The sequence below is a fragment of the Pleurodeles waltl genome, chromosome 4_2, assembly GCF_031143425.1.
Source record: "Pleurodeles waltl isolate 20211129_DDA chromosome 4_2, aPleWal1.hap1.20221129, whole genome shotgun sequence".
Lineage (NCBI taxonomy): Eukaryota > Metazoa > Chordata > Amphibia > Caudata > Salamandridae > Pleurodeles > Pleurodeles waltl.
Window position 1 is genome coordinate 621,654,655 of NC_090443.1, and position 22,907 is coordinate 621,677,561.

The following is a 22,907-nucleotide window of genomic DNA, read 5'->3' on the forward strand; positions in this document are numbered from 1 at the left end:
GGAGAAGAGGGAAGAGCAGTGCTTAATTTGTGCTTGTTGTGTCCGGTGTTTTTGCGGGCCAGGGCTTATTCATCTCCTCAGCATTTGCTGCGAGCAAAAGGCACATATGGGAAAGACGGAGGAAGGAAAAAATAGAAAAAGCGTCACAAAGGGAGAAAACAGAAAGCTGCTAGAGTGAGCTGCAGGGGCAGGGAGTGGCTTTGTATAGATGGAAGAGGCCCGAGATGGCTTCAGGATTACCCTGCCTCAGTATTTGTTCCCACATTTAATTACAGAGGCCGCGTATTTAAAAGGAGGGCTTTGAGCACCAGCACGTTTTTATTTACAAATTAAGCACTGGGGAAGAGTACAGAGGAGCGTCTTATGTCAGTGTGGCAAGCGGCAGCAGTGGTAGCAGAGGCAGGGAGCCTGTTGGATAGTCAGTCAAGGTAAGTAGGATATGGGCCTTGGCACCTCCCTGGTAGATGCTTGTACAGGTCCTTCTGCTTTTCTAGGTCAAAAGTTGTTGTAAAGGTGCTAGTACCAATGCTACCTTCCATACGGACTTCAGTTCATTTTCTCAGTTGCAGAAGAGCTTTCACACCTCTGCTTTCAGAGCCACAAGGCATGTCCAGTTCAAACTGATGAACCAACCTTGCTAAAGGCAGGTGAAAGTTTCCTTAGTCTAGTAGTTTTATCCACTAGAAGGGCAAATATGCTTCACCTTCATAACCTTATCTGCCCCAACCCTTATAAGTCAGCAGGACACGGTCATCATCAGGCATGGGGCAAAACTGTGGTACTGAGAAGTTTGTGACAGAGCTACTGACAATTATCTCCACATCTCCGGCGGACAGGCAGGATTTTTTTTTACTGAAGCGGTAAAATAAAATATCCTTTCCCCTTCAATTGAACCAAGATTCTGTCCAAGTGTGCCCTACAATTTATTTATAAGATAAACCAGTCAATCATCGGTAAAAAAAACTCAATCCTAATGAAACTCCCCGGTTTTTCACTAACAGTGTACATCAAAATGATGCACTCCATTTACTTACTACAAGCTTTGTGGTATAAAGAATATCCATAGCTCCACGCAACTAAACTCCAAGCTGCATTAATTTTATTCATTCAGCATCCAGAATTCGCAAAAAAACTAGCGCAAGATCCCCATTTTTACCATCTGTTAATGAGAATACGTGGTCTTGCCTATCTTTCTGTGACTCTGTATATTCTAGCAAGACATTTTTGCTTGAACCAATCATCTTTCAAGTTTGGGTGGCCCAGTAATAAGGATCCGCACAAGATTACACATACCTAATAAAAAGTACACACATGGCGAATACTTATTTCATTCGCGATTGTGCTTCACCTAACTTTAAACTTTCAATATTCATTACTAACTCAAGTAAAATAGATATGAAATACATTCAGCATTGTTGAAATATGAGTCATCACTGAAAAAATCCTGCGGCACAGGTTCATGCACAGTTCTTCACAAGTGTTGGTGGAAATTGATAGGAGTGTCTTATTGTTGACCCTCTCCTACTCGTTACGAGCAACATGGAATATATTTTATGCGATACATACCCCACAATTATGTTTTTTTTTGTAATAACATGCGGATTTTGGTGCTTACTACATCAAAAGCCAAATGTTCTGGTCAATTTCAGGTATTTTACCCCTGAAAATATTAGAAGGTTTGATCTGCTGATATTTATAACAAAACTCAATTGCAATATGTGCAGTAACAGCAATTACCTGACACATCACAATTATTGGGACAGCTTGTAATAAGGGCCTCTGAATCTTGGGACCACATTCTGGTAAGGAAGAGTGTGGCACACATTTTTAACATGCTCTCCATCTATGTCCTAGATAGAAGGCAGGAATATATCATGGCACTGACTCTATCAGGCAAATCACTAACTCTCTGACAAGGCCAGAGGGAGATGAACTCTGACACAGCTTTTCCACAGTGGAATACACACAGGACCACTAAAATTGTGGCAGGGGGCACCAAATTGTGCAGCAGGGTTGTCTTCATAATGCAACAAGGAAGGAAAATTATGTGTCATAATATGGCATATTTTGATACTATTGCTTCATTATTTCGTCATTTTTAAGGTCGAGCCTACGTTGCATGCGCTCGTGCATGCGTATCGCAGCAAGACTCTTTTGTATTTAGAAAAGGGCTCGGAGCCCTGTCAACTTCACGTCAGTGTTTTTTATTGGTTTGTGGGCTTCCCTAATAAAATCTGCTTGCTTTCATTAGTCGAAGGCAAGCATATGTCATGCCTTTTCCGGTGGCTAGCCCTCCTCGAGCGCAGCGACCAAGTACAGAAAACATGCGAGGCTCGCTGTTTTCCGTCGGGCTCGTGGACTTTTTTTTCTCTAATTTACGAGCGCAATCTCGCTTGGCAGAAGTCGAGTGCTTGACATACTTGATTTCACTTTTTCGGCTTATGTACATAAATGCACTTTTGCCCGATAGGTGAAAAGTCGGGTTAGGAGTTTACAACGCGATCAGCTTTTACATGATCAAACGCGAGACCCGTTGCATTGTAAATGCTTGTTACACATGGTAATACTGTCTGGGCAATGATTTCATTAGTACCAATTTAACAACCAAATACAGAAAAAGCAATCAACCAATGACCAGTTAATCTTTGCAAAGGGCCTTCCACTCCACACAAACCCACCACACCACATCTTTAGTAACTTTTGATCCATTTGAGCTAGAAACTGTTTTTGTTAAAATCTGCAGATTATGTGCCAGATGATGGATTATGTGGGGCTGTGGAATCGCATAATTCCAGTGGCCCTGAACGTATCCGAATCATGTATGACCCAAGCAAAAAGTTTATCTTCAAGAGCTCCATAAAGAGACCACTTAGCTGAGACTGACTGAGACACAGTGAGAGAATTACAAATTATGTTTGTCAAGGTATGTATTTAATGTTACTCATTGCACTGTATTGTTTTGTGATTGCATTTATGTAGCAGTTAGAACCCCAGACGAGGCGTTGAAGCACTTTACACCAGGCAGCACACTGCTCTGGACCCCTTAGTTGGTGGTTAATCCAGTGGGTATTGGGATTAGTCCTTTGCTATAAAGAAGACTATTAGATGCATTTCTTCAGGTTCTTTGTGGTAGATTTCATTGACAGGGTCATATGTGCTCATTAGTTGAAGGCTATGTGAGTTCATGCAAATGACTGGTGCGATTAATAGGTAAACTAGAAGAGATTATTATTGAGAAATAGGAATATGCTTTCAAAGAGAGTGATTTTCATTTATTAACTAAGGTGTGGCATTTTAGAGAAATACAATAATAGATATTCAGGCAAGCATACAAGTGACATAGAATAGACTGTATTCCAAGAGAGGAGTCTTGCAGATGTTGGAAAATAAGGTAAGAGTCAGTCAAACAAGAAAATAAGGTGAGATAACCGATGTTTTAAATCAGGGTTCTGAGAATTTAGAGGAAGAGTTTTTTGAGATAGCATACAAAATGAAGATGCAAAACTGTGGATAGAAACATTATTTTCATGTGCAATATCTATACACTATGCAGTTTTGCTAAGCGCTAGAAACTAGCAAACAATCTATTCCCTGCAGTTAACAGCCTTTACAACGTGGCTGGAACCATGCAATAGCTTTACAACACAACCATTACAATGAATGGGTCTTTACCACAAATGTCTTTACAACAAATTGTTTTAGCATCAATATCCCTTTACCACACATGCCTTTACAATGAAAATGTAAGCATACAAATATATATATATATTGCAAAACAATTGGTCTGAAAAGTGGTGCGCTGACTGCTGGTGCCAGCATAGGGTTGAGACCAGGACCCTTGAAAAATAAGCCAACAAGAACTGCTGCACTTCTAGAGGTAAAGATTAGCAGATTCCATTTATTCACAGAGCAGCACCTCACACGCCACTACGTGTTTCAACATTTCGTCTTCCTCGGGTGGTTTTAGTTTATAGGCACACATGGCTCTCATTTATCTGCCTTATATAAACACAGGGACATTCTGTGGAGTTTTAGTTCAAAGTGCCACTTTCAGAGTCCTTTTTGAAATGTTGCTAATCAATATTTGCATTCTGCTCATTTCACAAGTAAACATCCTATGAGAGGTCATACCAGTCTCTGTGTAGTTTATGCTCAGTGCTTTTATACTTGTACTTCCATTAATAAAGACAACATATATATACTGCTTTCAGGCTTAGAGTGCAGCATAAATTATTACCAAGTTTAGGTGGCAAATAAGCTCCTGTTGCAGCACCCTACAACACCTGCAACACTCTAAACCCGATCACCTCGAATGTCTGCTTTTCTAGCAAAGTTTTTAGGCATAGGACCAGCACTGGGCCATCCATGCTGAGCCAGAAAAGGGGCAAAGTCTTTTGACATTTATACACCAAAGTCGTTAAGCATAGGATTAGCACATTGCCATCCATGCAATACTGTACATTACAAAAGATTTTGACAACTCCAGGCACGTATTCATAGCTTTGAAGTGCAAAAATACCATACAAGCCACCCTGGAATGAGCAAAGGCAACCCCTGACATGTATAGGATCCATTTTGGATGACCCTGATTTAGCATGGCAGCTGATGGAGGGTGAGAATTGTTTCCCAGCCAATGAAAGTATATTTGCTTGAATTCCTGTGGCTAGAGGGTGCAGCCCCAGCCACTTAAGTGAAGATAATTGAGAAAGAGATAACTTTAGACATTTTGGGAAGATATTGTTAGCAATGAGTGCTGAGTGAAATTTGCAAAGTGCAACACCAAAAATGTGGTATACTGTGGGAGATGTCGATGTGCACGAGAATACATAAGGCAAACGATGGAAACAGTTGTCATTCATACTGCAACACAGATCAAGGATAAGATGTGCAGAGTGTGGTGCTCACCTTGTCGAGCACTTCACAGATCATGGACACACAGAAGATGACATGTGGTGGTCAGTACTCTTCATCACCCAGACAAACAATAGAGGTCCACCAGGTTCTGCTGTCCTTGACAGAATGGAAGATAGATTGACTGAAGAGTCTGGAACAACACGCCATGGGCTTTATGATGTGGACAAAATATGGTCCCTGATTTAAGGCCATTGGTCTTATGTTCTGAGTATGGTGCAACATAGGTAATCCTTAATGCATGACTCTAAATTAAATATATAGCTCTCCTCTTAACACAGCATCCAAAGTTAGGGGAGCAGATGCACCTATTTATTGTGTCAATAACCTGTTTCCTATGGGGAGTATGCAGGAATGCAAAAGTGTATTTTGATGATGTTATGTACTTATGGTTTGCTAAATGCACATTAATGCTAGTACACTGTGACACTGGATTTGTCTGAATATTTATCAGAGTTCTGCATATGTATTTATTCTGTAGCCTGGGGTCTCCAGCTCTTGTTTTTTTGACCCTGCCCAGTTTTGGCACCTAAAGTTCGACAAACAGATGCGCCTATTGATTGAGTCAATAACTTGTAGTCAATGAGGAATTTGCAAGAACCTTAGACTGCATAGTGATGTTTTTCAATTATGAGCTGTAAGATTCAAAATCATGGTGGTACACTGTAACACGTGCAAAAACAACAAGTGATGGACTGTAACACTCCATTGATTTTATTTACTAGAGATTTGCATCTGTATTTACTTTATAGCCTGGGTTATCTCTCCAGGTCTTGTTTTTTGACCAAGTCTAGCTTTAGCCTCATCTCTTTGATTTTACATTAATTGCTGTACTTGAATAATTTCTCACAAGTTCGGCTTTTTCTTTCCTTCTATTGTAGGAAATGCATGCCTGCATGCTCCAAGATGGCCTCCAGGCTTCCTCACCTGTGGCGTCATATGCGGAGACCATTGGTCTATGAGGGTGGGCCTTATTTTGACGTTGCTGTAGGCTTTGTCCAAGATGAGCCACATAACAATTCGATTGACATTAACAGTCAGGAATTTATTTGCATACATCTGGGTTTTCAGCCTCCACCCAATACATCCTATGAATCTTTGTATTCGCTAAGATGGGCAAAATTTTCCTCTTGTTTTTAATTCCTCACATAGGGGTCATGTTGACCAGTTTTTTTGTTTTGTTTGTTGCCTTCAGGCCTATTCATACGCTTGCCGCTTCTGCACAGGACTGAGCCCTGAGAAGTAGGTGACAATGAGGCATAGTTTGGGAACCCTCTGAGAGTGCTTAAAGAATCTTTCCACCGGAGGGGCGTGGCCAGCAACATGGCCGGATAGTCACATTGAGTGCGAGCTCCGACCACACCACTATTAATCTGCCCATAATCTGGTCCTTCATGATGCCAGTAATGGATCACCGGATGCCTCTGAGAAGGTAAAAGAGCCCCGGTGCCATAGACACTGCTGTTGCTGCCCACGGGTGCGGAGAACGGACCGAGTGGCGAGCGAGGCCTGTGGTCACGCTGGTTCCGGAATAGAGGTGTCGGAGCTGGGTTGCGGCTGCCTGGTGTGACGGTGGGACTGCCCCAGCGCTAGGTCCCCACCTTTGCCATGGCCCTAGAACACCTGGTGAAGATTCTGGCCACGGGGGGACTTTCAGACCGGTGCGGCCTGTTTGGATTGCCGCCACCCTTGGAAGGCTGCTGTTTCCAGGATGCTCTGCATAAGGAGCTTTGCTGTAGTCCCTGGAGGGGCCGCAAGTTCCGGGGAGCCCACTATGGGCCTGAGGCATGCTGGAACTGGTCAGGCCCCATCTGGAAGCAGGGACTGCTGCTCGGTGAGACACGTCTCAACCTGAGAAGGGGACTATGCCGGGAGCCTTTCCTGACAGGTGTGGACATGGGGTGCCAAGGGGGAGGTCCATACTGACTGTGACAGCGGGGGCTGCCTTGGGAGTGCACAACCCCCAGTAAAAAGGGCCTAAAAACCCCACTGCAACCGGAGGGGGCCTGTGCAGAATTGGATGCCCCCCCCTCGGGTTTCCCCAAAACTTGGACACTCTGACTCGCCTCACCAGAGAGTGCCTGTACAAGTTTAACCCTCCCCATCGGTGACACCCAACCACAAGGAAGGGGCCTTTACTGCCCCCACAGCATGCAATCACCTGACCCCTTTCGAGATAGCCAGGGGATAAGTCACGGGAGGTCTGAACCAAATAGAGGGAGCACTTGAGGTGAGAGTCTACAGTAGGAGACACCACATAGTTTGCTGCATTGGAAGACTTTCAGCAACAATGGCCATAGATAAAGAGCCCAAACAAACACAGCAAGGAAAGATGGACTGCTATACGAGGGCAGTCACATGCAAGTAGAACCGGGGTATCCTACTGTCACTGGCCCCAGCAACACAGATCTATAGCAAGCCATCCAGCCCTCTAAAGACATGCTTGAAAACAAAATTTGGGAGGTGCACTTTGAGGTGTCCCTCCTGTGCCAGGACCTCCGCAATGTATCCAACAGGGTAACAACAGTTGAGACCAGACTCACGAACATAGAGGACATGGTCCAATCCCTGAAAACGGGAGCACAAGAACCACATAAAACCAACGCAGAGGTCACGTGGAGGATCAAAGATGCAAAGAATCGCACCAGGTGCAACAATCTCCGCTTTGTTGGATTTCCAGAGGTGACAGAGGGCACAACCGTAGTTGGATTTCTCTCAACTTGGCTTAAGGCCACTCTCCCCAATGAGCAATTCTCTCCATGCTTTGTGATTGGAAGAGCACAAAGGGCCCTACGAAGATCACCTCTGCCCCTATGCCTTCCCACAACCTATGATTGCCAAGTTCCTGGAACTTTCTAGATAGAGATATGTTCCTCCATGAAGCAGGCAAAATGGGAAAAATACAATATGAAGGTCCTAGAATAATGATATTTCCCGTTTATAGTTTGGAAGTACAATGCCACGCAATTCCAATATATGCTGCTTTTTCCAGCAAAACTGAAAGTCCTTTATCAGAGAAAATCCCTTTTCTTCCACTCCCCAGATGAGGCCTGGACATGGCTGGAGGAACGCCCACGGACCTGGAATGTCTCAGTAAAACACACGAGGCACCTAACACCCCATCGGAGTGGAGATAGGCCCAAGACTGGCCCATAGCAGCAAAGACGGCGGACCCACAGAGCCGCATCCTCCAGACAGCGGTGACAGTCATCAACATACCGTCACCACGGCTACCATCCGTCCGCCATATTATGATCACTGCAGGACCTCTGCCACAAGAAGGGCGGATATCCGGCAGTGACCATACTGGCGGACGGTGGTAAGCTGTCGTTGCTACCACCAGCACCGCCACACCAGTAGAACGCCGCCAGTCGTATTATATCCAGCAATACGGCCTGGGAGTGTTCTGCTGGGGGGCATTGCTGGCATTGGCAGCGCCCCTTCCTCTTCCCTGCTGGAAGATATCCTTGACAAAGGTAATCGGGCTTCTGACAGGGGAGGAAGGTGGGGGGTGTTGTGTGTGTGTGTCTGGTTTTGTGCATGGAATGTGTGTGTGTGCGTGTGTGTGTGAATGGGTCTGTGTGTGTTGTTTGTGTGGGTGTATGCATGTGAGTGAATGCATGTAAGAATGGTGAAGTGAGTGTGTGTCTGCATGCCACTGTGATTGTGTGTAAGAATGTGTGCGAGCATGTCTAGAAGTATGTGTGTATGAATGCATGTATGCCAGTGTGAGTGATCGGAGGGGGTGGAGGGGAGTTTGGATGGAAGGGGTGTGGGGGGCATCTGGTGAGTGTTGGGGGAGTGGGGGAACCACCACCTAACGCCACGAAAACCATGATGGTAGGCAGGCTCATAATTCTGCTGGTGGTACTATGCCTCCCGCCAGGCTGGAGATTGACATCTCCAGCCCGCGGCTAATACCGCCATGGCGGTATGAGTGGAGAAGTGGTAGGATGTACCGCCAGCCTGTTGGCGGTACTACTGCCACATTTCTGCTCACCGCCGAGGTCATAATGACCCCCTATGTCTTATTCAATTCAAAATCTGACTACGGATATACTCTGACAGAACCAGCCTGCACAAAATTTGGAAAGCAGCCTCACCACGTTGCATACAGTGTGGGTACAAAAAGGGGAACTTCATTCACACAACATGGACGTGCCCAGTCCTACAAACTTATTGGCACCGCATGCTCTCTGAGCTTAGCAGCATAATGGGGGTGAAACTCCTGAATGACCCTAAATATGTATTGCTGTGCATAGCCAATGATATAGCCATACCACAAATGAAATTACTGCTGTGTCATATGGGTCTGGTGGTTGCTAAACACGACCTTTCTAAGCAATGGAGTTTCCCTGTGGCACCTACAATGAGGGAATGGTGGAAAGGAATGGATTTATTTATGTCAGTAGAAAGTGTGAGTTACAGAAGCAGGGGTTGCCCTCATAAATTTCCAAAAATGTGGGGAAGCTGCATTGACTATTATGGGTTGGATGCAGAAGACAATGGTATTGCTGCATTGCCCAATTAAGCATGACATGGAAATGATTACTTTGTACTGTAATGACATATGGAAATACTGCTCCCCCTGGTGTTTCCTAACAATGTAAATGTTTTGAGAAAATATTGTCTTGCCGACATGTTACAAGGTTCTATTGGAGCATTTTTTGGTGCCCTGAATGTTTGTATTCTTTTTTTCAAAACCTAATAAAATTATTTATTAAAAAAAAAGATTCCTTCCACCCCCAGGAAAGTCTGTTCCTGGGCAGGTATGGTTTCAGTAATTGTATGTTTTCCACAAGGCAAGGTCTTTTAGTGAGCCACCCATCTTAGGTTTTGTCATTATTGTGCTTACCTTACAGATGGTGACAGCCACCTCATTGATACCAGTGCTCATTTATTAGTAACGCCTGTGCACCACTGGGTTGACCAAGTTAGGTCTGAAGGAAGCAGAGATAGGTTTGCGTCGCAATTTGGTTTGATGTACCACATGCCAGCATGACTGGCTGAAGGGCGGCGGAGGGCTATTGCTGCACTTGTTTTCCCTTCTGAGTTTCCTTTGAATTGACTTAGGTAATGTGTGGTTTGCCATCTACTTATCACTTTACCTTACTTTTTCTGCATGCACATGAGGCACAATGTATATGTGTCCCTCTCTGGGCTCTATTGTTTTGAGTTCACCTGGTGATGGATGGGAGCTAATACCACATTTCATGGTAGGATAGCCCCAGGTATACTATACCTGTGACACATGATGGAACACAGGTTATAAATAACTGCATGCTACCTACATAAGATCACATAGGGGTCTTTGCCCCACATTCAGGTCTTTGAACTAGCATGATTGATATGGTGCAAACGACACTAGACAGGCTTTCCACATTTTCTTGATTTCTGATTTCTTCTTGGGCTCTTCCTGGTCTGGGCCTTTTTGGAATGCAGTGCTATAGTGTTGAGCACCCTGACCTTAATTACAGTCAATTGTATGCATACATATAATTTGCTCATTAGGTACTTCAATCTTATATTGTCCTGAGGAGGCCCTAATTTGATAGGGCCTGAAACACATCATCTCATTTTTGGAGGAGTTAGTTAAACCAAAGAGATATTCAATTATATTTGGGATACAAAGTGGACGAAAGTGTCCTCTTTGTGTGGGTTTTCCCATGAACTACCTCTTTTGTGGACTGGTCTTGAAATGAGCATAACAGCCACACTGCACTTATTGTACCAGAACACTTGAGTAAGACTGCATTTGACAGAATGATTCTTGTTTTGTCCAGAAGATGGACATCTTTTTTGTTTTGTGGTATTTTATGTGTACTATACGTTTTGAAAGATTATATAATTGTATCATGTTTCAGGTGCTAGTACACTGAGTAACAGTTTATTGCAGTACTGTGATTAATAGAATAACTGATTTCCTTAAAATGATTTTCAACCATTCCAGTGACTAATTCATGTACTCACTGTTGTAACAATTTGTACAATATTTTTCCCCACAAAATACCATACCTTTTGCATACTATATTTGTTTGCCCAGATATAGCAGGGTCACTAGGGCATGCCCCAAAAGGTGATACCTATAGTTAGTTCTTGAGCACGGCCATTTGGTGAATGGTAGGGATAAAGGAGTGAGACTGCAGTTTCAGTTGTTCAAGTTGAAAGTCTCTAGGCCTTTCATACATCCATGATTTCTGCTTCTGGAAAACTGATGACATCCAGGAATTGAGATTTCACATTTCATTATGCCCAATGTTGTGGATGCTCCTGTTTGGATCAAGCCCCAGAGCTGGAAGCATCACTTCACACAAAGAATATGCCCAAACCGCAGCCTGGAAAGGGCACTTTAAAAGAGAACCGACCCAAAGTAACAAGCAGGAAGTATGAGCAACAAGCATTTGCAATGCAATAGGTCTCACATTTGCTTGAGTTAGAGATATTGGCATTATAAATTCATAACTGGACTTTTCTTGAACATAAATTGGTCAACCTTGCCTCATAAAGTTTTATTTTCTTGCCACATAATTCCAGTGGCCCTGCATATAACTAAAGAACTTCCATTTAGCTTCTTCCTCTATCTGCACCCAAAAATGAAAATGTTGCCATTTAGGATACTAATTTAAATCTGCCATGTTAATTCCAGTAGAATACCACTTTCACCACCCCACCATCAGAGTTGCTGGCTAACACAATTCACAAAAAAAGACACAAGACAGCCACAGAGGAGTAATGAGGGAAAAATTGGAAGGGTCACCCAAACATATCAAGAGTGTTTATACATAGCGTGATAAGGATGCTAAGTTTGCCTGAATAATGGTCATTATTGTATTAAGGCGAGCTTAATAAAACATATACAATTATCATGTAAACCCAATAAAAACCTTCATGAGAAATAAACTTTTGGCATCAGACAATAATGCTCAGAATAGCCCCTAAGGACACCACAATAAAAATAGAACTTGTAAGAAATATGGTCATGTAAACATATAGTTAGCACCTAGAATAGATGAACACATGAAAAGAAAAATGTCAGAAGGTAACACACCGAAACCGTGTATTTCTCCCCTAAAGGGAATAGCGCTTTATACACTTTTAGGGCTAATAGGCCTATTGTAATGAAACTACAACCAAAACCTTAAGAACACAAACTACTCCCAGCTGTAAAACAAAAGTTACAACCACGGGCACACTTAGAAAGACATTGAATGGTGGTAAGGTTTATTTTGTGATCCCCACTAACCTAGTGTGGGGACCCAGAGATGATGTGGACAGAAAGCATGTTGTGATAAATATTTTGAAGGAGATCCCATTATCCTAAGACCATCACAGGCTGAGTTATGAGCAAAAATGTTTTGTAAAAGTAATGCCCTGCAAAATGTTATGGGGCGAGTTTTAGTGTCACAAATATTGTATTATGTTACAATGTTGACTGTGATGCTTAGAACAGACCCTAGAGAACACCACAATGAAATAAGCATTTGTAGAAAACATGTAGCCATAAAGTTAGCCCCTAGAGGACATAACCACACAAAACAAAAATGGTAGAAAATAATGCAGTGAAACCATATGCTTAGCTCCTAGAGAGTGTAGTGCCTTTCACATTTTCTGAGCTAGCAGGCTTACTATAATACTATTACAAACAAGACCCTTTGAGACACAAACTAGCCCCAGCTGTAAAACAAAAGTTCTACCCTTGAGAGAACTTAAACAGAGACTGAATGGTGGGAGGGGTTATACAACAGGCTGAGTTATGAGCAAACATCTTTTCTAAAAGTAATGGCCTACAAAGCATTAAGGGGCAAGTTTCCCTGAGTGCAGTGAATATTGTATCGGCTCTCACGCTGTGTCGGGGAGCTGCTTTGAGGATTTCCGTGTTTTTTACATAAAGCATTTATCAATTACAAGTATTTTTGTGAAAGCTGTAGAGCGTTAAGAGGAGAGCAAAAAGAAATAATCCTGATTAGGGAACAGTGTGAATAATGACCAGTGCTTCAATACTGCTGATGAAGTTTGCGCTGTGAGCGCCATGACCGCCATGGAGCACAAAGGGGAGCCCATGTTGAAGTATTTCAGCAACCATGCAATAATCCATGTAACAGGGTCAGTCTCCAAGGCGGTAACAAAACTGCCTCAAGGCTGGACAAACATAAAGCATTTCTCAAGGACATCAAGGGATTTTTGAAAGGCAAGCCCAAAAATGAATGATAGTGATGGGCATGAGATGGGCAAGGTTAAAAGTCCACAGAATAATTACAACAGGTTGAAAAGCGCTCAACCTAAAAATGTATCCAACTGTTATAAATTAGCCAAACACCTTACTATAAGTAGTGCTGTAAAAATGCAGCTAAGAAAATATGCTTTACTGATGTCAATCAATTGAAGCACAGTAAGGCAGAAAAATAAGCATTAAAAGAAATTGGAACTCAGGGTACAACGAACAGAATGAAAACATTCACACAATCATAATTGTATATTGATACAATAATGTATCTCTCCCTAGTAGATCCCAGTTGGGAATTGCACTCACAGTGTGATCGCCAAGCAGGGACTGAATCCACTTGAGCCAGGGATTTATTTCTGTGAGAGGGAGGCAGGTGCCTGAACAAGGGCCATTGCCTCTCCATTCCCAACTGAAAAACAGTCTTTCAGGGTTTGCTCACATCTTCCTCCCCACTAAAGTTTGTAAACCAAAGGTGTGTGGGCTTTACACCCAGACATCAGGACAAGCCTCCACCCTAGAAGGAGCATACAGATTTTTCCCACCCCCTCCAAGAAGGTGCAGATTGTGGTATGGCCATAATCTGCACCCCTCCTTAAGGTAGATAGCTCACCCGACACCAGGGATTTCTTTTTTTTATGGAAGGTGCTCCTTGAACAAAGGCCAAAGCTCCCTGCCTCACCAAGGGCAAGCTAGTCTTTCTGCCCCCACCCCTCCCACTCGGGAGGTGGAAAGGTCACTGGACACTAGGGATTATAAACAAAAGGGGTAGGAGCTGCCTATCTTGGCACGGAGCCTTGCCACCCACCTCAAGGGGTCAACCAAGACAAACCGGTGTTCCAATCAGCTTGGCATGCATCTGCAACTGCAGTTGACTTTTTCAGCTCCTCTCGGTGATCCTTCATTTTGTGGGGCTGACTGTCAAACACTGCACAGCGACTCAAGCTCTTACTCAGGCGATTTATCTGATGCTTGCTTTTCCAGTAATAAGCACTGCTTTTGCGTGACAGTTGTTTCTGGCTTTAGAATTCTGCACACTTTACCACTGCTAACCAGTGCTAAAGTGCTTGTGATCGTTCCCTAAAAAGTGGTAACATTGGCTTATCCCTAATTGCCAAGCTTAATTTACTTATCATGTCCCTAGTAGAGTGCACAACATGTGCCCATGGCTGGTAAATTAAACGCTACAATTGGGCCTGTAGCACTGATTGTGCCACCCACTTAAGTAGCCCTTTATACATGTCTCAGGCCTGCCATTGCAGAGTCTGTGTGTGCAGTTTGAACTGCTATGTTGACCTGGCAAAATAAGCCTTTTGGCAGGCCCACACTTTGCCTTTTAATGCATATAAGTTATCCCAAAGGTAGGCCCTAGGCAGCCCCAAGGGCAAGGTGCAACGTATTTAAAAAGTTGGACATGTTTTATATGCCCTGGTAGTGAAAACCCCTTAAATTAGTTTTTCACTACTGCACGGTCTATCTCTCCAGTAGGATAACATTGGGGTTGCCTTATAACCTTTTATAAGTAAACCTTCCAATTGGGAAGAGAAAACTTTCCCAAGATTGGTGTCTCATGAATGGCAATTTAAAATCACGACTAATGGTGAAGTAGGATTTTAAATTGCAATGAGGAAAATGCCACCTTTAGAAAGTTTTCATTTTCTCACTTTAGCCATTTGGGCCCATATTTGTACTTTTTTAACACCGCATTTACGCCATATTTTGATGGAAAAACGGGGCAAACGTACAAAATACAATTGAATTTTGTAGGTTTGTGCCGTTTTTGCGTCAAAAAGCGGCGCAAATGCGGTGCTAAAAAAGTATAAATATGGGCCTTGGTGTCTAATGCCAGCCTCTGATCACATGTCTTGGATGGGGTGCAGCTGGGCTTTGCGTATTCCTCCTAGACAGCCACCCACAATGGGAGCTTATGTGAGACCTAATGGGTCATCCTGGAGCGGATGACAGGGAGGAGCTGGGCACAGCGTCACTTACACCTGAATAGACAGTGTCCTGCCCACATGCAAAGGGCTGTATGGTCCCCGTAGTGAGTCTGGAGCCAGGGCAGGGACTCTGTGCACTTCAAAAGCATGTCTCTGAAGTCTCTGCCACTTCTAAGCGGGTCCCTGTAGCTGGCATTTGCTCCATTGCAGTTGGGCTGAACTTTTGACTTTGTCCAGGTCCAGAGCAACCAGATATTCCCCCATTGGCTTTTCTTGTCTTTAAGTGCTATTTTACAGTATGGGCCAGATGTAGGAAGGCTTTTGTGCCTCGCAAACGGCGAAAAACGCAGTTTGAGTGGCGCAAAAGCCCTTACGCGATGCAGAATCACATTTTGCGAGTCGGTACCGACTCGCAAAATGTGATTCCGACTCGCAAATAGGAAGGGGTGTTCCCTTCCTATTTGCGACCGAATCGCGATGTAGAGTTGATTTGTGACCGCGGAAGCGGTCGCAAATCAACTCGCAGTTACCATCCACTTGAAGTGGATGGTAACTCATTCGCAAACGGGAAGGGGTCCCCATGGGACCCCTTCCCCTTTGTGAATGCAAAAATAAATATTTTTTCAGAGCAGGCAGTGGTCCTATGGACCAAAAAAACTAAACAAAAAGGTTTCAGTATTTTTTCTTTTTGCAGCACGTTTTCCTTTAAGGAAAACGGGCTGCAAAGAGAAAAAAAAAACAGCTTTATTTAAAAGCAGTCACGGACATGGTGGTCTGCTGTCTTCAGCAGGCCACCATCCCCATGAGTGCCTAGACTCGCTATGGGGTCGCAAACTGCGACCCACCTCATAAATGTTTATGAGGTGGGTCTTTGCGACCCCATAGCGAGTCGCTGGGACTCGCAATTTGCAAGTCGCAAATTGGTTTGTACCTACATCTGGCCCTGAATTCTTTAAAAATCCATCACTTATGGTCTACTGATTGGATTTTTTTTTTTTTTTTTTTTTTTAAATTAATTAAATGAAGTTATATTATTGTAACCTGGTGTGGAATTCTTTGTGTGGTGTTTTCACTGTTTTACTGTTTAAAGTGTTGCACAAATACTTTACACATTGCCTTTAATTTAAGCCTGACTGCTCTGTGCCAAGCTACGAGAGGGTGAGCACAGGTCAATTTGGGGTTTGCATGTGCCTTATCCAGGCAAGAATTGTGGTTGCTGTTTGATCAGGGTTCAGCCTCCTCCACCCCGTCAACCAACAACACAATTTCTCACAAGCATTACTCTTCTTCCAATCTAAAATGCCTCATCCTTCATGAGAATTGCTTTGTCCTAAGGATGACCCTTACATTATTTTGGTTAAAAACACCATTGAAGATTTTGGCAACAGGAGAAAATATAATTGACTCATATGGTTTCCGAGTCCTCACTAACCCACATTTTTTATCTTTGTAAATATATCACTGTTTCATTGCTACTTTTGTCAGACAAACTTTGTAACTTTCAAACCTTAACTTACTGTCTGATCATCTGAGTACTGAGCACAATTCCAATTTTTGGAAATCATCATTTTGTGTGTGGTTAACCCCCAGATTCTTTGCCTCAACTATTTTTGCTGGCTGAACTCTGTGCACTTTACTTCTGCTGACCAATGGTAAGCTTCCAGTCCTCCCCTTTTCAACCTGATGAAATTAGCATAACCCTAACTGGCATATTTAACTTACCTATAAGTCTCTAGTGTATGGTACCTAAAGTGTACTCCAGGACTAAATGTCACCAGTGGTCTGCAGCATACATTGTGCCACCGACTGCAGTGACAGGGAAAACATGACTGCAGGCCTGCCATATATAGGAAAGTGCGGGTTTTAACTGTATATTTGATCTCTCAAAAGTGTACTCCAGGACTAAATGTCACCAGTGGTCTGCAGCATATATTGTGCCACCGTCTGCAGTGACAGGGAAAACATGACTGCAGGCCTGCCATATGTAGGAAAGTGCAGGTTTTAACTGTAAAGTTGATCTCTCAAAATAAGCCCTTCTGACAGGCCTAAACACTCATTTTAAATACTAATCAGTCACCCCTAAGCAGGCCTTACAGCCCATTAAGGGTATTTAACATTAGGACATGTAAATGCTTAATGTAAAACATGTCCTTATAGTTAAAGGGCCCAAAGGCTATTTTCACTGTAGCAGGGTTAGTAATAGCTGTTCTGTAGGAAAGTGCTGGAATACAATATTAAATTTGTAATTGCTATATCCAGTTAGGAAAGAGCTCCAGCATTCATTTGTGGGATTTTAAAAATATTTATTACAAATTTGATTCATTGGTACATTTGGATTTTTCCGAACAGGTACTTTTAAAAAGTTGCCTGTGACCTGGTTAAAGGCTTTAGAAGCTCATTTATATAAGATTCTAACTGTCACACGTTAGCTGAATAGCCCCCTTAATCAGGTGTGAACTTGCTCCAAGAGCTGAGACAAAGGCATGGTTGTGGCAAAGTGTTCTGTTTCTCTGGCAGGTTTATCCACTGCACTGTGCCCTGGAAATTCAAAAGGACCTTCCCTGTCACAAGTAGATGTAGTTCACTGCTGGTCCTGCCCCTTCATTTGTCCCTCTAGCCCATCAGGCACCTGGCCCAGTGGCAGAGGAGTTGCCCCAGAACTGGTTGTGAGTGGGCACAAAAGATGCATTGGTCATTTTTCTTGTAACACCTCTAGCGGCCCCTGGCTTTGGACAGGGGAAGAGAGGTCTGTCATGTTGGTTCTGGGCAAAGAGAGTTACTATAGGATTGCTTGTAGTAAAACACGCAAAGTAATGCAAAAGTGCGTAGGGTTACCCCTGGGTACATTTTCCCCATTGATTAGGGAGTGGATAGGAGTTACCTCCACCCACAGGCTGGCATTGGTCATAAATGTAGCACCTATCCTACCCTCTACAGATCCCATCTGGACCTGTGGAAGGACAGAAGAGGACTAAACATGCTGTTTGTGACCGGAGGAGGGCGGAGACTTGACCTGCTCTCCCTCTTCTTCCCAGGAAAGAGAAGTAGAGACCAAGAGTTAGAAGGACAGCCTAATGTTTGGGCTACAGGGACACAAAAAGTTCCAAGAGATCTTGTTCTGCATTTTCAATTGACTAGTTCAAACTGGACCCTTCCTGGACTCTGCTGCTGGCCCCTGTTGGAGTGAGTCTTGACAAGTGCTGTCCCATCATCTAACATGCTGGACCCTTGGTTGGTGACAAAGTGTACTCATCTAACAAATCCTGAAACCTGAAACTTAAAAAAATGGTTGCCAATGTTTTGCTCTATGAACTGATGGGGGACTGGGATTAACCTGCCAAATTGATCTGACAAAGGTGAGTTGCCGTAGGGTCTCTTGCCAGGGACAAGTGTGAATAAAATTAGGGACGGGTGTAGCCCTGAAGTGAGCCCAGCACACAGGTAGTGTCTCTGATGTATGTCCTTCAACATCACCCTCACCACTGGGGCAGTGTACAACAATAGCACCCACTTGAGAAAGGCTTCAGGCATGCCCATTCGACCTAGTATGGGGAACATGTACTTCCACTCGATACAATCAAAGGCTTTGGCTGCATCCAACTGTACCGCCCCATCCACGTGGAGATGAATAATTGATGTAGTAGTGCAAATAATGTTTGCAGGTTGTGTGTCGCGGAGTGGGTCTGTATGAAGCCGGATTGGTTCGGCAGGACCAAATTGTCGGCATCAGTCGGTGTAGCCTGGTGGGGAGTATTTTGGTGTCTGTGTTTATCACTGGCAGTGGCTGATAGGACTCACAGTTTTTCACCTGTGAGGCTGTCCTGTCCAGGTGCTTTGCTAATCGGAAGCAAGCACATGGCCTCTTTCACGTCCTCCAAAGTTATCGGCTGCACTAGGTACTCCCCCGACCTTGGGAGAGCCACGCAAGGGCTACATTATCTAGGTATTCAGCAACTTCTGCCATCAGAGATGAACCCCTGGTAGCATATAGCTGGAAGGAAGACATCCCTTTGGGATCAGTTATCCTGATGTGGTTGCATGCCCATGTAAATTTTAATTGTTCAGCCAGGCTGCAACCCTGTCGGCCCCCCTCCCCATACGCTCTCACCATATGTCCAAGGGATACATTTTGTAGTTCACTCTGAGCCATGTCATTGTAATTTTTAATGTGTTCTCTAACAGTAGTGTGGGTGCTGGGCCAGGACACAGTTTCATAGTCACCCTTTAGTGTCTGGAATGTGTTTTCTATCTTATGCAACTGTGTCCGGATGTCGCTTTATATACCAGCCTGCGTGCCAATGCAAACCCCCCTGATTGTGACCTTAATGGCTTCCCAAAGGATATCTGCTCTGTCTCAAGGTCCTGTGTTTATTTTCAAAATATTCTACTATAGCTGGTGCAAGCTCTCTTAAACACCTGGTCCAGCAGCACTGTTACCAGAAACCTCCCTTTAAATTGTGTGAGATCTGTGTGCAGATAGACACCCTCAGGCTGACTGGCACATGATCTGATAGGGTCCTGCAAGATGTTGGATGTCTACCACCCAGGCGTTGACATCCTGTGTTGTCAGCCAGTTGTCCAGACAGGACCACAAGCTATGTACTGACGAAGCAAATGTCTCATCCTGTTTGTTGGGGTTTTTCAATTGACATATGTCAACCCCACCGTACACTTCCATAACTTCACATCGAACCATAGTGGAATTCCTGCCACATCGGTCAACTCACGCCGATCGATCTCGGAGCAGGTCTAAATAGTATTAAGGTCTCTGCCCCAGAGGATAGCAGATGGCGTTATAGAGCACAGTCTGTTCCATAACTGTGTGTAAAAGTCGTGTTCATCATTGTTGGGTCCGTATTTGTTTACCAGGGTGTTAGACCAGACAGCCTTAGGGTGGTCACCCCTGACTTTTTGCCTGCCTCCCTCCACTTTTTGGACATTGTTCTTGCTGGTTTTAGGACTCTGAACACTTTACCACTGCTAACCAGTGCTAAAGTGCCCATGCTCTCTCCCTTTAGACATGGTGACAATGGTTCATACCCAATTGGCTTATTTAATCTACTTGTAAGTCCCCAGTGCACTACATGTGACCAGGACCTGTAGATTAAATGCTACTAGTGGGCCTGCAGCACTGATTGTGACACCCACATAAGTAGCCCCTTAACCATGCATCAGGCCTGCCAGTGCAAGGCCTTTGGGTGCAGTCTCCCTGCCACTTCGACTTGGCATTTAAAAGTACTTGCCAAGCCTTAAACTCCCCTTTTTCTCCATATAAGTCACCCCTAAGGTAGGCCCTAGGTACCCTATAGGGCAGGGTGCTATGTAGGTAAAAGGCAGGGCATATGCCTGTGTAGTTTATATGTCCTGGTAGTGTAAAACTCCTAAATTGATTTTACACTGCTGTGAGGCTTGCTCCCTTCATAGGCTAACATTAGGGCTACCCTCATATACTGTTTGAGTAGTAGATCCTGATCTGAAAGGAGTAACAAGGTCCTATTTAGTATGGCCAGAATGGTAATACAAAATCCTGCTGACTGGTGAAGTTGCATTTAATGTTACTATTTTAGAAATGCCACTTTTAGAAACTGTGCCTTACAATCCACGTCTGGTTAAGTTACTTGACAGCTCCCTTGTGCATTACACTCAGACAACCCGAAATACAGGATGCTCACTCACACCTGCACACATCTCCATACTGAATGGATGTTCCTGGGCTGGAAGAGTGGAGGGCCTGACACTTACATTTGAAAGGACAGTGGCCTGCCCTCACACAATGGACTGCCAAATCCCCTGCTGGGACCCTGGTAGACAGGATGGAACTGAAAGGGGACCTGGTGCACTTCTAACCCACGCTTTGAAGTCTCCCCAAATTCAAAGGCACATTTGGGTATTTAAACAGGGCCTCTGACCCTACCAACTCAGACACTTCTGGACAAGGTACCACTGGTGAAGAAACTCTGAACCAGATCCTGCAGCCTGCCAAGAGGAACTGCCTGGCTGCCCAATGGACTCACCTGACTGCTTTTCTGCAAATGACTGCTGCCCTGCTGTTACCCTGCTGCCTTGCTGCCCTCCGGCTCTGCTGAGAAGTTCTCTCCAAGGGCTTGGAAGAGCCTCATGTTCCTTGAAGTCTCAGGACCAAAAAGACTTCCTCCTGCAAAGAGCTCCTTGTGCAGCGAAAGTACGACACACAGCCTGCCAGAAATGACGCACAACCTGCATCGCGGTGAGAAAATCACTGCACACCGAACCAGAACGACGCAGCCCCGGTCCCCGAGAGGATATCTACGCAGCGCCAGCATTGCGAACGAAACTTTGATGCACAGCCCACTGGATCGACGCATAGTCGAGCTGGAACAAAGCAGCCCCTGTGACCCCTGCGAGAAGAATTCACGCAGCGCCTGCCGTGCAACTGAAATTTCCCCGCATCGCCCACTGGGTCGACACAGCCCCTGTTACATTGTCCTGAACACCCAGGATTTCTCTGCATCATCCCCGGGGCATCCGAAAATCCCAAACCCGAAAAGGATTCAAGTCATTGTGTCAGAAATTGATGCAAAGCCTTCCCGGTGTGGATAAGTATTGATGCATCGTCTGTGGGCTCCCAGAGAAACCGACACACACCTCCCCGTTTTCCATGCGTCTCCTCCTCTGCGGTCCCTTGCAGAGATTTTGAGCACAAACCAGGTAGTTTGTGCTTGCAAAAGACACTTTCTGCTTTTTAAAGACTAAAGACTCTTTTTTATCATTCTCTGAAGTGAAGTAATATTTCAGTGTGATAATTTTGACCTACATTTATCCTGATAAATATTCTATATTTTTCTAAACCCTGAGTTGTGTATTTTTGTGGTGTTCTACTGTGTTATTGCATGATTTATTGCACAAATACTTTACACATTGCTTTCTACATTAAGCCTGACTGTTCAGTGCCAAGCTACCAGAGGGTGGGCACAGGATAATTTGGATTGTGTGTGACTTACCCTGACCAGAGTTAGGGTCCTTGCTTGGACAGGGGGTAACCTGACTGCCAACCAAAGACGCCATTTCTAACATGGTTATCAGTGTGCTGCATACGTTGCCTTGCACTATGGCATAACTGCCTTGGTTGTGTATCTCTGTGAGTGGCAGTGAAAGGCACCTCATGTTTGATTAAAATCATCATCCCCCTAGAATATGAGTGGGAGTAGGCAAATTGTGTCAGGTGAGTTTCTTGTAGAAAGGCGATTTGGATGTGGTGTCTGTCTAGGTAAACTAGTATCTGGCACATTTTATGGGGGTTGTTAAGCCCCTGTACATTCCAGGTTAGGAGGGATATTCAGCCAGGTGGATGGACCATGATAGCATAGGGAATGTGTGAGCAATGCTGTGCTGCGTGCTGAACAGTATATGGCAGTCTGATTATGGACGGCTCCGTCCAAGACATCCCCAGAACCTATTAATGAAAAACACGCTGGTATAACATAGTAAACAATCAAATGGGGTGTACCCATGTAGAGGCGGTCAGAAAACGAGTGACACTTCCCGTGGATGGGGATGGCCGGGAGACATGTTAGGTACCAGCTACTGAGGTCATTGTTGATGGAGCATTAGGTCAGGGAGAGGTAAGAATATTTGTAGGGTTCTTGGCCCAGGTCAAATCTGTGTCTGAATGGGCAAGTGGTGATGTAAAATATGGCTCTGGGGCAAGTGGAGTATCGCAGATCACTGCCTCCCCGTTCACCCATGTTACCTGAATCTACCTGCCATATTTGGACCACAGGGCACAAACTGCCACTGAACAATCAGAAGATCAATGTGTCGGAAGTAAGACAGACATCAATGTTGCCTGTGGTCCC

The 22,907-nt window shown here is 44.3% G+C and overlaps 1 protein-coding gene across 1 annotated transcript in view; it reads right to left on the reverse strand.

Annotated features, from left to right (window-relative positions):
* The window catches only part of DNASE2B (deoxyribonuclease 2 beta), a 199,659-nt gene that overhangs the window by 21,177 nt on the left and 155,575 nt on the right, over positions 1-22,907 (reverse strand). The gene's annotated exons all lie outside the window — the stretch shown is intronic.